This window comes from Drosophila sechellia, chromosome 3L, assembly GCF_004382195.2.
Source record: "Drosophila sechellia strain sech25 chromosome 3L, ASM438219v1, whole genome shotgun sequence".
In the NCBI taxonomy this organism is placed as follows: Eukaryota; Metazoa; Arthropoda; class Insecta; order Diptera; family Drosophilidae; genus Drosophila; species Drosophila sechellia.
The window spans coordinates 27638603-27654898 of NC_045951.1; positions in this window are offsets into that span (position 1 = coordinate 27638603).

Here is a 16296-nt window from a genome sequence, read left to right on the forward strand (position 1 = left end):
TATACAACTAACTATCCAGGATGTGCGAATTAAAACAGTGATTATAACATTATTTTGAGATCCGCAAAAGAATCTACGTGAAAGTGGAACTTAAATAAAATCCCCTTCGGTCGGAACCAAAGTTAATTAAAAACTTTCAATTCCTTAATCTAAACTTAAACTTATAGTTTAAAAACCAAATACCTAAAAACCTCAACTACTAAATCAAATAAAAGAATTAAACTACTACGATGGCACACCTGGCAGACTATCTGGATTCGTGAATCAACTAGAACAATTACTTAATTTATATCCAACACAAGATGCGAGACAAGCACACGTCGTATATGGAGCAGTGAAGCGGTTACTAGTGGATGCAGCATTAGAAGTCGTAACCCAGGAAAGAGCGACAACATGGATGGACATAAAGGAAGCATTGGCAATGGCATTCAAGGACCACAGACCATATACAACCATCATAAAGCAATTAGAAGAAACACCATACCCAGGAAGCATCAGTAAGTTTATAGAGAAATTAGAAATACAGTACCCCCTCAAAATTCGAACCAATTTTTGGTATAAATCAAAACCAGTATTCACCTCGTTTCATACCAAATCATCTAAGAGGAAATTATGACACATATAGAAGGGATTTAACTTCCAACCCTCGACTTCAAATAATTTTAATAGTCAAAAACCGATAAAAAGACAACCCCAGAGTCAAAGTGACCAGTGCAGAATGGATGTAAATTTTCATCAAGCTGCCTCGGACACTCAGTCCCTATGTAGAAATAAGTTATCAGAATAAAATTTACAAAGGAATGATCGACACAGGATCATCATTAAATATTATAGGGGAAAATTTTGACAATATAAAAGAAAACGAAGAGAATCTAACAGTATACACTATTAAAGGGCCAATTAAACTAACGAAGAGTATAATAATAAAACCCACTTCAGTCTGTCCGTCTGTTCAAAAATTCTATATCCACAAATTTTCAGACAATTATGATTTCCTGTTAGGTCGAAAGTATTTAGAAGATACAAAAGCTAAGATAAACTATGATAATAATAGAGTAATTTTAGGCTCGAAAACATTTAAATTTTTGTATGTAGAAAAGAAGGGCAAGACCGCATCCAAATGCTTTGACCCGCATCAAATGATTGATTCTGCCCCAGTGGAGAAAATCAATACAAAGATGCAAAAGGTTAAGAACACATCTAAGGGCCTTAAACCAAAGCGTCAACAAAATAAGAAGGAGACCGCATAATGTAAATGCCTCATTTCAAATGTTGTTAGTGACACAGTGGACAATGATGTAACACATCTCGATTACATGTCCGTTGAGGACGATATAGTCAACTTCGCGATTAACAATGAGTTACGCGAATGTAACGAGTATAGACTCGAACTTTTAAATGTAGAGAAAGTTGAATGTTTAAAGAAGTTCCTATACGAATATAGAGACATTCAGTACAAAGAGGGCGAAAATTTGACCTTCACAAGTACAATTAAACATGTCATCCAGACTCAACATGAAGATCCAGTATAACGTAAACCCTACAAGTACCCCCAAAGCGTTGACCAAGAAGTCAACAAACAAATTAAAGAAATGATAGAACAAGGGATTGTTCGCAAATAAAAATACCCTTACTGTTCTCCTATCTGGGTGGTCCCCAAGAAGGCAGACGCCTCTTCAGGTTGTTAGTCGATTACAGGAATCTAAATGAGATAACTGTTAATGACAAATTTCCCATTCCCCGAATGGACGAGATATTGGACAAATTGGGTAGATGCCAATACTTTACAACAATAGATCTAGCTAAAGGTTTTCACCAAATACAGATGGATGAAAATTCTATTGCAAAAACTGCTTTTTCTACTAAGCTCGTATGCCCTTTGGGCTAAAAAATGCTCCAGCTACTTTTCAGAGATGCATGAATAATCTTCTGTAAGATTTGATCTACAAAGATTGTTTATTTTATTTAGGCGATATTATTGTTTACTCTACTTCATTGGAAGAACACATTTTATCTCTAAAGAAAGTCTTTGAAAAACTCAGAGAAGCCAACTTGAAATTGCAGCTAGATAAATGTGAATTCATGAAGAAAGAAACTGAATTCCTAGCACACATTGTCACAACAAACGGCATAAAACCTAACCCAATTCCATTACCCAAGACACCTAAACAAATAAAATCATTTTTGGGATTATGTGGATTCTATCGCAAGTTTATTCCTAACTTTGCAAAAATAGTTAAACCCATGACCCTCAAATTAAAAAAAGGTGCTGTAATATATAAGAAATGCAAAGACTACATCGAATCATTTGATAGACTAAAGGTTTTGATAACATCAGACCCGATATTAATCTACCCTGATTTTTCAAGGCCCTTTTCTCTAACAACTGACGCAAGTAATGTAGCTATTGGTGCAGTGTTATCACAGAACCATAAGCCCGTTTGTTATGCCAGCAGAACGCTAAACGAACACGAAATTAACTATGCTACTATTGAAAAAGAATTGTTAGCTATAGTTTGGGCGACAAAATATTTCAGGTCATACTTATTCGGAAGGCCATTTGAAATAATGAGTGATCACAAGCCATTGGTATGGCTCAATAATATCAAAGAACCAAACATGAAACTACAAAGGTGGAAAATCAAACTTAATGAATTTGATTATAAAATAAAATATCTTCCAGGCAAAGAAAATTTCGTCGCGGATGCTCTTACCCGCACAAAGATAGAAGAAGTCATGGTTGGCGAAGTCGCAAACAGCGCAAACGCAACTATACATAGTGCCAATGAAGATAATTTTAATTATATATCCATAACAGAGAGACCAGTTAATTTCTTCTCTAGACAAATAGAGATAGAAAAAGGCGACAGTGACAAAAGAAGTCACTCACTTCTTTCAAAAATTAAAGATTAAAATAATCTATAAAGAGATGACACTTGAATTCGACAAAAACCTCATTAAGGAATATGTGTGCACCAATAAAAGTGCAATTTTCTGATTTTTCAGAGGGCATTTACCGAAATCATAAGCCCTAACAATTTCACAAAACTATTGAGATGTACAAGCAAGCTAATTGACATACTAACTTATGCGGAATTTAAGGACTTAATCCTACAGAAACATAAGGAACTTTTACATCCAGGTATTGAAAAAACCGTTAATTGGTTCAAAGAAAAATACTATTACTCTGATAGTCAAAAGCTAATCCAAAATATTATAAATGAATGTGAAATCTGTAATCTGGCAAAAACAGAACAAAGAGACACAAAACTGACATACGAAAGAACACCCGAAATATTTAACACAAGAGAAAAATACGTGATAGATTTTTATCTCACGGGAAACCAGATCTTCCTTTCTTGTATTGATATTTATTCGAAATTTTCCTCCCTAGTAGAAGTAAAAAGTACAGATTGGCTAGAAGCAAAAAGAGCCATTACCAAAATATTCAATGATTTTCACTTATTATATTCACTTATATTTTTATATAATAATTTAAATATAAAATTTCACTCAATATATTTAATTTTATTATTAACAATAAATTCAATTTAATTAATACTAAAAAAATTTATTTGTATTAGTGGTATAACCGCGACTGCTGGCACCAATTTGGTCAATACTTATTAATATTGCTATTTCTAAATTTCTTTAATAAAATTAATTACTGCGATTAAATTTTTATATTTATTTTAAAATAAATATAAAATCGTACAAAAATTTACATATAAATCAAATTAATAACTAATTTTTAAGCCAAAATAAAACTTTAAATTTTTATTTTGATTTTATAATCTATTTTTTTTTTTAATAAATTGTGTCTGTTATTTTGTTATTTTGTTAACATTGTTAACATTTGTTGTTATTTTATTTAATAATTACAAAAACATTTATAAATAAAAAAAATTTCAAAAATTAATTTTTTATTTTAATTTATTAAATTTTAACAATTTATAATAAAAAAGAAAAACTTTACAAAAAATATATTTTTTTTAAATTAAAATTAAATAAATTTATAATTTAAAAATTAAAAATCTTTTTTTAAATTTTTTTTTTAAATATTAAAAAAAATTAAAGTAAAGATTTTTAAAAAATTATAGACTAATTCTTTTCAAACAACTAAAAAAAATTTTTTTTTAACATTTATAAAATTTTTTTTTAAATATTAAAAAAAAAAAATATTTAAAAAAAAAAAATTCTTTTATAAAAATATTATTTTTACAAAACTAAAAATTTAGGTTTTTTTAAAAAATTATTAAATATTTCATAAATAAATAAAAAAGTAATAAATTTTTAAAAAATTAATAAATAAAAAATAATTTTATTTTTAATTAAAATTTTATAAAAAATAAATTTAATAAATAATTTATTTTAATCACTAAATCTGAAAATATAATATTTATTATGTTAATAAATAATTTATTTAATATATTAAAAAATTTATTAATATTTTTAAATTTTTATAATTAAAATAAACAATTTATCATTATATAAAAATAAATAAAATCAATTTATTATACATATATATATAATTTAATGTTTGCAATACTCATATGTGAAAAAATTATAATTTTATTTCACTGAATGATTAGAATTTTTTATTTTTGTTGAAGAACACCGACCGATTACAATTAGGTCTCAAACTGAACTCATCTAATTATTCTGATTTGATTGACGTTCAAGCCTCGGTATCGAGCTTTTCTGATATGGACTTTGGACTTAAGGGATCTGATCAAGTGAAGAGAAAGTGCTTTGGAGTTGCTGACTTTAATTGTTTTTGGATTTCTCTTGGATTCTAGTGCATTCGCTCTTGGATACAAGTGCTCTTAGATTCTTATAGTTTTGTTTATTGAAATCTAATACTTTTGTTTTCGGGATTGCGAGTACGAGCTTTGAACGTGGGGACATGACGATGGGGCTTAGGCAAGGAATGTTTAAATTATGGGACGGATGTTTAGTCTACCAGTGGGTGACTTATTTGGAGTTGGGAATTTTCCACTCAACCCAATCTTGAGGATCATATTATTCTTATCTGGAATCCATTAGGTACATCCGGAGTAGTGTAGGGTGTATTTGGGTGTGCTGTGTAGGCATGTGCTTAAGTCTTAGGGACTTATGGATATGTCACTCCCCCAACCTTTGAATTTGGCCTGTCCTCAGGTCGTTAAATTTGGATATAGCATAATATTATTTCGTAGTTGAATATTTTCATTGACATTAGTTTCTATGTGCGGATGATCTTCTTTTTTTTTTACAATATTTGACAATGATTTTCTTAGGTATATTTTTAAGCTAATAATAAAAGTTATAGTGTTTTACATGGGATTTTATCATTTCTTTTGTTGGTAAGTGATTTATTGGTTCTAAGCGTGTAACATTGTTGGTGATATAAATTGTTTGTGTAAAATCTGCTAGATTATTTGAAATTAAGAACTCATCTATTTGCATAGTACAATTTTTAATTTTAATAGTGTTTTGTACAATCTTGGTTGACAATTGTTTCAGGAATATTCCATGTTAAAAGTATATTTGGTTCTATGTAATTTATTTGAAAATTTCTATGGGTTTTAGTGTATTTGCATTGAGTTTGCTCTTGTTTTATAAGTTCAACAATACATTTGTCTAATATTACTTTATCTGTATCCTTATGAAATACTTGGTTATTGAATATATAAAATTTATCGAATATTTGCTCGGTTAGAATATAGTTATGTTCATCTGGGTACGGAACTATTTGAAATATCGGAACTTTAGTGACTTCGCTAGGAACGTGGGAAATAATCAAAATTTCATTTCATAATTTTCTCCGAATTTCTCCGAAATTCTTCTAGCTCTTTCCTGAAGTCTTCATCTAATGTTCCGAATAAGTATTTATAAGCTTTTCCTACTACGTTTAAAAGACCTCTTTTGCTTCGCTGAATAATTCTTAAACCATTTATTTCCCGTTTTAGTTTATAGACTAAATATTGTATCTGTGGTACATTGGGATAATCATTTGCTTCAGTTACTAGGTTTTCGAACATTCGCATTGTCTTTGTTATGTTTATACTCAAATAGTGGTATTCGTAGCTGGTTGGAATTTCCATTGTTCCAGTTTGGAATATAAGATATTCATTTTTCGCGCTTATTGGGTTTACATCGATATTGCTGCATTTAACCATGGTGGTAAATGATAAGATGCAACTAAGCATTATTAGGAATGTGTTGTGTAGCTTGCTCTTCATTGGTTGTTCTGGAATTATCGTATTTACTTTTATTGAATTTTTTCTGTTTCTTAAACTTTGATTTATAATGTACGATTTTCCTGCCGCGATTTGTCTCTTCAAAATGTTTACTATCCACTTGTTCAATTTTTCCTGTCTTCTTAAATGGGTTAGTAATTTTACTCTTTACTCTGGAGCCTGTCTATATTTTGTGTCAAATTCAAAATTATGCCTATTCTTATTAAGGTATTCTATCTTATCAATTTTGTTTTTTTGTACGTTAAAGTCTGAACTACCTGCATATAGCAAAATTTCCGCTGGATATCGTTTAGTACTATTATGTTTGGTTTTGTGATTGTATACATATAATATTGTTTCGAATTTTGTACACCTATCTTCAATATTTTTTTCGTTTCCAATAATTCTTAGTTTTTCGTTTACGGTTTTATGAAATCTTTCTATATCGGATACACCATTTTTACTTGTTGTTACAGAAATTTAAACACCTTCGGATCTTAACCAGTTTTGCAAAGCTATGCACATAAAAGCTGAATCTATGTCTGCTTTAATTTCCTGTGGCTTTCCCATGTCATTGAAGTTAAAAATTTTAATAAAAAACTAGGATTAGATACCCTTTTATTTAAAATGTAAATTAATTGCTAATGTAGTAATAGTTATGTTCTTGAAACTTAAAAAATTTGGCGGTATTTTAGTCTATCTAGAGGAACCTGTTTTGTAATCGATAATCCACGACGGACCTTACTTGAGTTTGTAATCAGTTTATATACCGTCGTTATCAGAATATTTTATAAGAATAATAATATTCAATAAATTTAATAAAAATTTATATCAGATCAAGGTGTAGCTTATATTTAAGTAATACTTTCGAGGTGGAAATCGACTTAGGTATGGTATTAAAAGTAAATTCAGAGAAGTCAACAAAGCGAATTCCCTGTTTTCGCAAGGCAAATTTTCGGAGGCTAAACAATTTTATAGCTGGCTTTAATTGGTCCGATCTTTACTCCTGCAACATAATGGCGGATGCGATTAATATGTTTTATACCGCAATTAAATCATTTTTTGACTCTTGTGTTCCGATGTACTATCCGTCAATCTCTAAACCTCCTTGGATTAATAAAGAGTTGACACACCTAAGAAATGTAAAGTCCAGACTCTATATGAAATTTAAAAATACCGGTTCTCAGTCCATCCTTTGTAAATATTTAAGCGCTCGGTTAAACTTTACCGTGCTTAATGCTCAGTGCTACAAAAATTATTTAAACCGTTGTAAGTTCCAGTTTGCACAGGATCCGAAACAGTTTTATAATTTCGTTAGCACTAAGCGAAAAACAAGTTCTTACCCTTCCTCGCTATTTTTTGAAAACACTACACTCTATTCGCCAAGTTTTTTCAAACAACATATTCAACTTTACCTCATTCCGAACAGCCATACTCTTATGTGGTATCTAAGTCGAATATAATATTTTGCCCCACTATAAACGAAAGCTCACTGCTTAACGATCTTCAGCGTGTTAAACCGGTCTATTCGCCAGGTCCCGATGGAATCCCTGGCTGTGTGCTCAGATTCTGTGCGGTAGCCTTGTGCAAGCCTCTACTGAAACTGTTTACCTTATCTTTGGAATCTTCACAATTCCCTCATATATGGAAGGAGTCCTTTGTGATTCCTCTTCATAAAAAAGGTAGCAAACTGGATGCAAGCAATTACAGAGGAATCTCTAAAATGTCGGCTATCCCAAAACTTTTCGAAAATGTTATCACTCCTCATTTGCAGCACCTCTGTAGATCAATCATATCACCGTGTCAACACGGTTTTATGAAACGCAGATCTACAACCACTAACCTCTTGGAGCTAACTTCTTTCGTAATACAGGGTTTCAAAAATAATCTTCAAACAGATGTCATCTACACTGATTTTAGTAAAGCATTTGACTCTGTTAATCATTACCTTCTTATAAAAAAACTTGATTTTATAGATATCTCTGTTGATCTTCTAAATTGGATTTCAAGCTATCTGAATGGCAGGACATAACAAGTCCTCTTTAAAAATTCGTTATCTTCTATTCTCCGAGTCACATCCGGTGTCCCACAAGGGAGCCATCTTGGTCCGCTTCTTTTTACCTTATTCATTAACGACCTCCCCTTAATAATAAAACATTCGCGTGTACTTATGTAGGACACTTCTTGCCATTTGGACTTACAATCCGATCTAGACCGATTTAAAATATGACGCCGTGATAATATATTAGACCTTAAATGGCTCCAAGTGTAAAGCTATGACCTTTTGTCGTGCCAACCCAATACGCACGACTCTGGACAGAATAACAAGAGTTGATGATCTTGTTGTTCTTCTGGACCCAAAACTAAAATTTTGTGACCATATTTCGTCTATTGTCAATAAGGTCAGGGATGTGCTTGGTTTTATAAAAAGGTGGTCTAAGGAATTTGATGACCCTTACTTGACTAAAACCTTATTTATTTCGTTAGTCCCTCCGATTCTCGAGTACGGATCACCTGTTTGGAGTCCACAATACGCAGTCCACTCGGACCGCATTGAATCGGTCCAAAAAAAGTTCTTACTTTTTGCCTTGCGGCGCCTAAATTGGGATGCAAACCATATATTACCTCCTTATTCCAGTAGACTAATTTAAATTAATTTACCATCCCTAGCTTGCCGTAGAACTATGCTTGGAACAGTTTTTATTTGTAAGCTTATTCGTGGGGATGTTGAGAGTCCAAGTAGTAGGTTCCAAGTAGATTCACTAGAAACTATATATGTAGCTTATATTTAAGTAATAATGGGTTACAATAAATTTATTTATATGGATAAAATTATGAAAAAATTTTTAAAGTGGATTTAGTAGTAAAATTGTAAAGATTAATAATTTGATTTTAGCTCTAAAATATGTACACATCGCCCGTCGCTCTTATTATAAAGGTAAGATAAGTCGTAACATAGTAGATGTACTGGAAAGTGTATCTAGAATGACAATTTAAAGCTTATAAAGTAAAGTATTTCATTTACAATGAAAAGATTTTTGTGCAAATCAATATAAATTGATTTAGTTTTTATTTATTAATTTTTATTATTTTTTATTAAATTATTAGAAATAACTATAAAATTTAAAGTTTTAGTATTGTTTAAAGAAAAAATAATTTTAATAATAGTTTATTAGTATTGTAAAAGAAAATTGAAATTATTTGAAAAAATTTTATTTAAAAAGAAAACTTAATTTATTGTACCTTGATATCAGCGTTTATTAAATAAAAAATAAAAATTTATTTTTCTCGATTTTAAAAGAGTTTATATAATATTTAAGTTAATGTAACAAAATTATTTATAATATTATATAAGAAATGAAATGTTATTCGTTTTTAAAGGTATCTAGTTTTTTAAGAAATAAATTTAATTTAGATATTATAAATGTACTTAATTATTTATTTAATTAATTAGTTTATAATTTTAATATTTTATGGGATAAGCTATAAAATAAAATTTTAAAAATATTAAATAAATTTAATAAATATATGCTTCAAATTAGCAATTATTAAAAAATATGTTATAATTTATTTTATAAATTAAATAATTTATTAAATTTTAATTATTTATTAAAATGTTAATTTTAATTATTAAAATTAAGCAATAATGATATAATTAGTATATAATAATGTTAAAATTAATTTTTATGAAAAGTTTAAATAAAGAATTCGGCAAAAATAATATTCGCCTGTTTAACAAAAACATGTCTTTTTGAATTATATATAAAGGGTAACCTGCCCACTCAAAATTTTAAATGGCCGCAGTATTTTGACTGTGCAAAGTTAGCAAAATCATTAGTCTTTTAATTGAAGGCCAATAAATCACTTACCAACAAAAGAAATGATAAAATCCCATGTAAAACACTATAACTTTTATTATTAGCTTAAAAATATACCTAAGAAAATCATTGTCAAATATTGTAAAAAAAAAGAAGATCATCCGCACATAGAAACTAATGTCAATGAAAATATTAAACTACGAAATAATATTATGCTATATCCAAATTTAACGACCTGAGGACAGGCCAAATTCAAAGGTTAGGGGAGTGACATATCCATAAGTCCCTAAGACTTAAGCACCTGCCTACACAGCACACCCAAATACACCCTACACTACTCCGGATGTACCTAATGGATTCCAGATAAGAATAATATGATCCTCAAGATTGGGTTGAGTGGAAAATTCCCAACTCCAAATAAGTCACCCACTGGTAGACTAAACATCCGTCCCATAATTTAAACATTCCTTGCCTAAGCCCCATCGTCATGTCCCCACGTTCAAAGCTCGGACTCGCAATCCCGAAAACAAAAGTATTAGATTTCAATAAACAAAACTATAAGAATCTAAGAGCACTTGTATCCAAGAGCGAATGCACTAGAATCCAAGAGAAATCCAAAAACAATTAAAGTCAGCAACTCCAAAGCACTTTCTCTTCACTTGATCAGATCCCTTAAGTCCAAAGTCCATATCAGAAAAGCTCGATACCGAGGCTTGAACGTCAATCAAATCAGAATAATTAGATGAGTTCAGTTTGAGACCTAATTGTAATCGGTCGGTGTTCTTCAACATGTAAAGAAAAAGGTCCACCAAGTTAAAACACGTGTTTGCCTTGTTCTTAAGTGCAGGCCGTCAGGCCACCTTTTTATTTCTTTACTTTTCTTCTTATATCTTAGAGTAGGCAGAAATGGTTCAGCCAGCTCAAGAGTAGAGTAGGCAGAAATGGTTCTGCCAGCTCAAGGTCTACAGAGTGTCTGATCTTACAGTATTCAATATATTTGGACTTAGGCTAATTAGCGTAGCTGCGCTGCCGGGTACGCCAGCGGCGGAGCTTATCTGAGCTTATATCTGAGCTTATCGGGAGAGCGAGATATGTATGTACGTATGTAATATGCATTTGGTCGGCGTGTGGATGCTGACCATGCACTTATACTTTTTGCCTTCGAGTGGGCAATGCTCTTATACTAATATTGCATAGGCACATACTACATCTCCCTCCTTTTGAAAAATAACGTAACCTAGTGAAGTTATTTTGATTATTAAATGCAAATTATTTTATTTTTATTTTTATTTTGTTTGTGTTTTTGTTTGAACAACAATAGTTGATTTTGTAATGCAAAGATAAAAATATACGTAGTGTATGGAAAATTTGTATAAATGATTAAGGAAAATATAAGTTTAAATTCAATCATGAATGAAATTTCTTTAATCTATCTTTATGAACTATTTGTTTTTTGTTTTTATTAGTAAGTAGCGTAATATTGTTATTATCTCCTATGCTTTCTATCTTATAGGGCCCCGTATATTTAAAGTCTAATTTATGACCTACCTCATTTCTAAGTAAAACTTTATCTCCTACTTCTAATTCTATGTCTATTACTTTTAAGTCATAATTTTCTTTATTTTTTTCTTTGTGTGCTTCAAGAAGTTTTCTTGCTCGAGCATATGCTACCTCCAACCTATATTTACTCTCCTTAGCGTAATCATCCATGTTATATATTGGTTCTATGCTATGTAGTTTATTAAAATGTTTTGGTAAATTACTTGTTCTACCATAGATGGGGTCGTGTTGAAGCAGTATACGAAATATTGAAGCCATACGTCCCAATCGGTTTTGTCCGTCGATATGTAGGATCGTATATACTCGTTTAAAGTTCTATGACTTCTTTCTACTACTCCAACTGTCTGGTGGTGATGAGCTGTTGATGTTATATTTTTTATTTTCAAATATTTACACAGGTCAGTAATTATTGAATTCTTGTACTCTGTTCCCATGTCCGTTATGAACGTCTTCATTGGACCGTACTTTAGAATAAAAGATTCAAATATAGCTTTTGCGACTGTTTTTGCGCTTTTATTTGCTATTGGTATGGCAACTAAGTACTTTGTTAAATCACATATGAGAGTGACTGCGTACTCGTTACCATTTTCTGACTTGGGTAGTGGACCAATTGTGTCCACAACAACTCTATCGAAGGCATGTTCTGGTGTTTCAGTTATAGTCATTGGAGTCTTTGTGTGCTTTGTTGTTTTTGCTTTTTGGCATTTTTGACATTTTCTTACGTACTCTTTTATGTTTTTACTCATATTTTTCCAGTAATAATGTCTTTTGACCTTGGCCAAGGTTTTTGTAATGCCTGTATGCCCTCCTTGTATTGGATCGTCATGTAATGTAGACAATATAGCTTCTTTTTCTTTTTCATTATTTATTTGGGTCACCGGGATAAGTAGCGCTACTTTTAAATTCTTTAATATTTTATTGCCCATATTTTTAAATTTATCTATTGAAACGTGTTCAAAGATTTTCTTCCACGGTGCCATTTTGATTTGGCTGATATCATATATACCGGCTTGCAATTCAAGCCTTTGGAGAAATTGATCTAAATCAAGAATTCCATTAGTATAAAGATCACCAACATCATATCTTGCAATGATTTTCTTTCCATGTTTAAATAAACATATCGTGTCATTCAATTGCAATGTCACTACTTTTCGTACCTCGTCATTTGCTATGACTTCGTATACGTTGGGCTCTGAAGCTATTTCTTTGGTTTGCTTTTGCAAATCCAATTGTTCTTTTCCTGCGCAGGATTTTTGTCTACTTTGATATCTTGTAGTGACTTTTAATATATTTCCAGTTATATCTTTTAGCTCTTTGATGGTTATTCTTGATAACGCATCTGCTACATGATTGTCCTTGCCCTTTAGATACTCTACTGTAAAATTATATTCCTCTAGTTCAAGCCTTATTCTAGTTAATTTAGAGCTGGGGTTCACCATCGAGAATAAATATGTCAATGGTCTATGGTCTGTTTTCACAGTGAAATGTTTTCCGTAAATGTATGGTCTGAAATGTACTATTGCCCAATGAATTGCTGCTAACTCTTGTTCTGTTGTACTCTTATTGCTTTCACCTTTCGTAAAAGCTCTGGATGCATAAGCAACTGGGAGTTGGTGGCCATTATGGTTTTGAGTTAAAACTGCGCCACACGCTTGCTTGCTTGCATCTGTTGTTATGCAAAATTCTTTGTTGAAGTCTGGGTACTGCAAGAGTGTTGGGTTAATTAGCTGAGATTTTAAATGTATGAATGCTTTTTGACATTCATCTGTCCACTCGAATGGAACATTCTTTTTACATAATCTTGTTATGTGCCGCGAATTGTCGGCGAAATTTTTGATAAAACGTCTGTAGTAATTGCAAAATGCTACAAAACGTCTAGCGCTGTCCGCATCATGTGGAACTGGGTAGTTCTGAATGACATCATATTTTTTGTCATCCGGCAAAATTCCTTTGTCTGTGCATTTGTGTCCCAAAAATGTGACTTCATGCATGAAAAATGAACATTTTTCAGGATGCAACTTTAGGTTGTATTCCCTGCATTTACCAAAAACTTCAGTGAGGTTTTTAAGCATATGTTTTTCGGAACAACCTATGACTATTAAGTCATCCATATAAAGGAATGCTTGAGACGGTTCTATTCCGGAGAATGCTATAGTCATCATTCTTTGGAATGAATTAGGCGCTATTTTTAAGCCAAATGGCAATCGCGTGAAACGATATGAGCCATTGCTGGTTGAGAAAGATGTTATATCTCTCGAGCCTTCATCCAGTTCGATTTGATGAAAACCTGACATTAAATCAAGGCAGGAGAAATATTTTGCTCGACCAAGTTGGTCCAAAATATCATCTATTCTCGGTAGTGGAAATTTGTCAGCTAAAAGTTTCTTATTAATTTGGCGATAGTCTATTACTAATCTCCATTTCTTTTTATCAGAATTCGGGCTTGACTTTTTGGGTACTAATAGCAAAGGGCTATTGTACTGTGAAACTGATGGTTCAACTATTTTATCTTTTATTAATTTCTGAATTTGGGCTTGCATTTCTTCTACTATGAGGACTTCTATAATTTTTCGTGTATACCGGCTCATCATCTTTTAATCTCAACTGTTGTTTATAAAAATTATTAACTGTTATAGGTTCTGATTCTAATGCAAATATATCTATATATTCGCTGCATATATTTTCTAATTGTGATTTAAACAATTCGGGGAAATTTTTCTTTAATTGAGATAAGACAGTTTTATTTCTGTGTTCACTATTTGCCTGAACTACATTGTAGTTCGAAAGTGGCTCATATTTTAGAGTGTCCATATTGACTAATTGGTCGGAATCGGTTGTATTTAAAATTCGGACAAATGTATTACTTGATGTTGCGATTGTGTTTGCAACATAAATACCAGTTTGAATTTCCTGGTTTGGAATTAAAATGTTATCATCTTTTGATGATACTATTAATCTTCGGACAACTTGGGATCTTGCTGGTAATAACGTTGTGTTAATACCAGAGCTGTATGCTATGGGAATATATATTGGAAATTTCAAATTGTTTGGTCTAATTATAAACCAATCTTCTTCTTGGTTTAAATCGATTTGGCAATTATATTTTTTTATGAAATCTATTCCGATTATTCCATCACACGGTATTGGAAAGTTTTTATCTACTAAATGAAAATCGTGTGGGATAATGTATTTACCTGTCTGTATCTCAATAAAAGTCTGTCCTCGAGACTGAATTTTCTGTTGGCTTATGCCTTGAATGTTTATTTTATTGGTTATTTGAATATTAGAAAATGTGTCAGAGTTCTCTTTGAGAATAGAGATATCTGCACCTGTATCAAGTAGAAAAACTAGTTTTACGCCTGTTTTGGCATGAATGAATGTAGAAAATATGTTGAGATTATAATTGATGGTGTATACTCTATGATCTTCTTCTACTGAGTACCTAAAGGGTGTTGCGAGTTTTCCTGTTCTTGGATTACTCGTACATTGGCATTGTTTCTGTTGTAGTTATTCTGACTGTTGTTACGGCCTCTGTTTCCATTATAACGGCCTCTGTTATAGCCATTACAACGGTTATTATTTCCATTATAGCGGTTTTGATAACCGTTATTCTGGTAACCGTTATTTTGGTAACCGTTATTTTGGTAACCGTTATGGTAGTTGCCTCTAATACTATTGTTATTAAAGCCTCTACCGCGGTTACTACCTCTATTGGCATTTCCGTATCCTCTGTTGGGTCTGTTACCTCTAAAATACATCACTTTATTGATGTCACCGGTAACTCTTGTGCTCGTTCTTATGTATGCGCTTATCGCTGCATCCATAGTGGTGCAAGTCCCTGCTTCCAGTACTGTTTTGATACTTTCGTGCTCAGCACGATGTATCATGGTTTCAATTGCCTCTTTGGTGCTTAGACCAGTGGCATGTTCTAGAGGTATACCCTCATCGATATAGGAGGCTTCTAAAAGTTTTCTCAGGCTATCAACTTCAGCGGTAAATTGCGTTGCAGTTTTACCTCTCTGCTGAACTGTTGCTAGCTTTGCTTTGACATTACTGGATGTCTCACCGACAACTACTTTCTGCAATTTGTTTATAATTGCTGGAATTGTCGTTTCATTGTCAACTGAGTTCAAAATTGTGCCAACCATTTTTGACTTAATGACCTCAACTGCAATGTCTTCAAATGGTCCCTTAGCTAGGTCTACCAATTTGATTGCCTTAATGAATCTTTGTAAATGGATCTTTTGCCCATCAAATTCTGGCACTGTGCAAGCGACTTCCCTAATGTAAGACCTAATGGCAGCTGCTTCTTCTGCCATGGTTAAGTTATTTTCGGAGTCGGCTGCGTTATTTGTTTTATCGTCGTTCTTCAGCATTAATTTTGCTGGTATAGTTAGATCGTGAAGATCTTCCTCTTTAATGTCTTCCTTGACTATAGTCCTATCTTCCTCGTCAGAGTTAGTGCTGTCTTCATTCAAATTTGCTCTTAGTGGGGTGTTTACTATGGTTGGAATTTCTATCTGGAGACTGAATTTATTTTTTATAAGTATTAATTTTCCTCTTAATGTCACCAGTAGTTCCAAAGCCTTAGCACACTGTTTGCGTTCCAAATTCTTTCTATTTTGTTGGATCAACTCTCTGATTTCATTATAACTATTTACCAAGACTTGGGCATTCTTATTAATTGTTACAGCTTG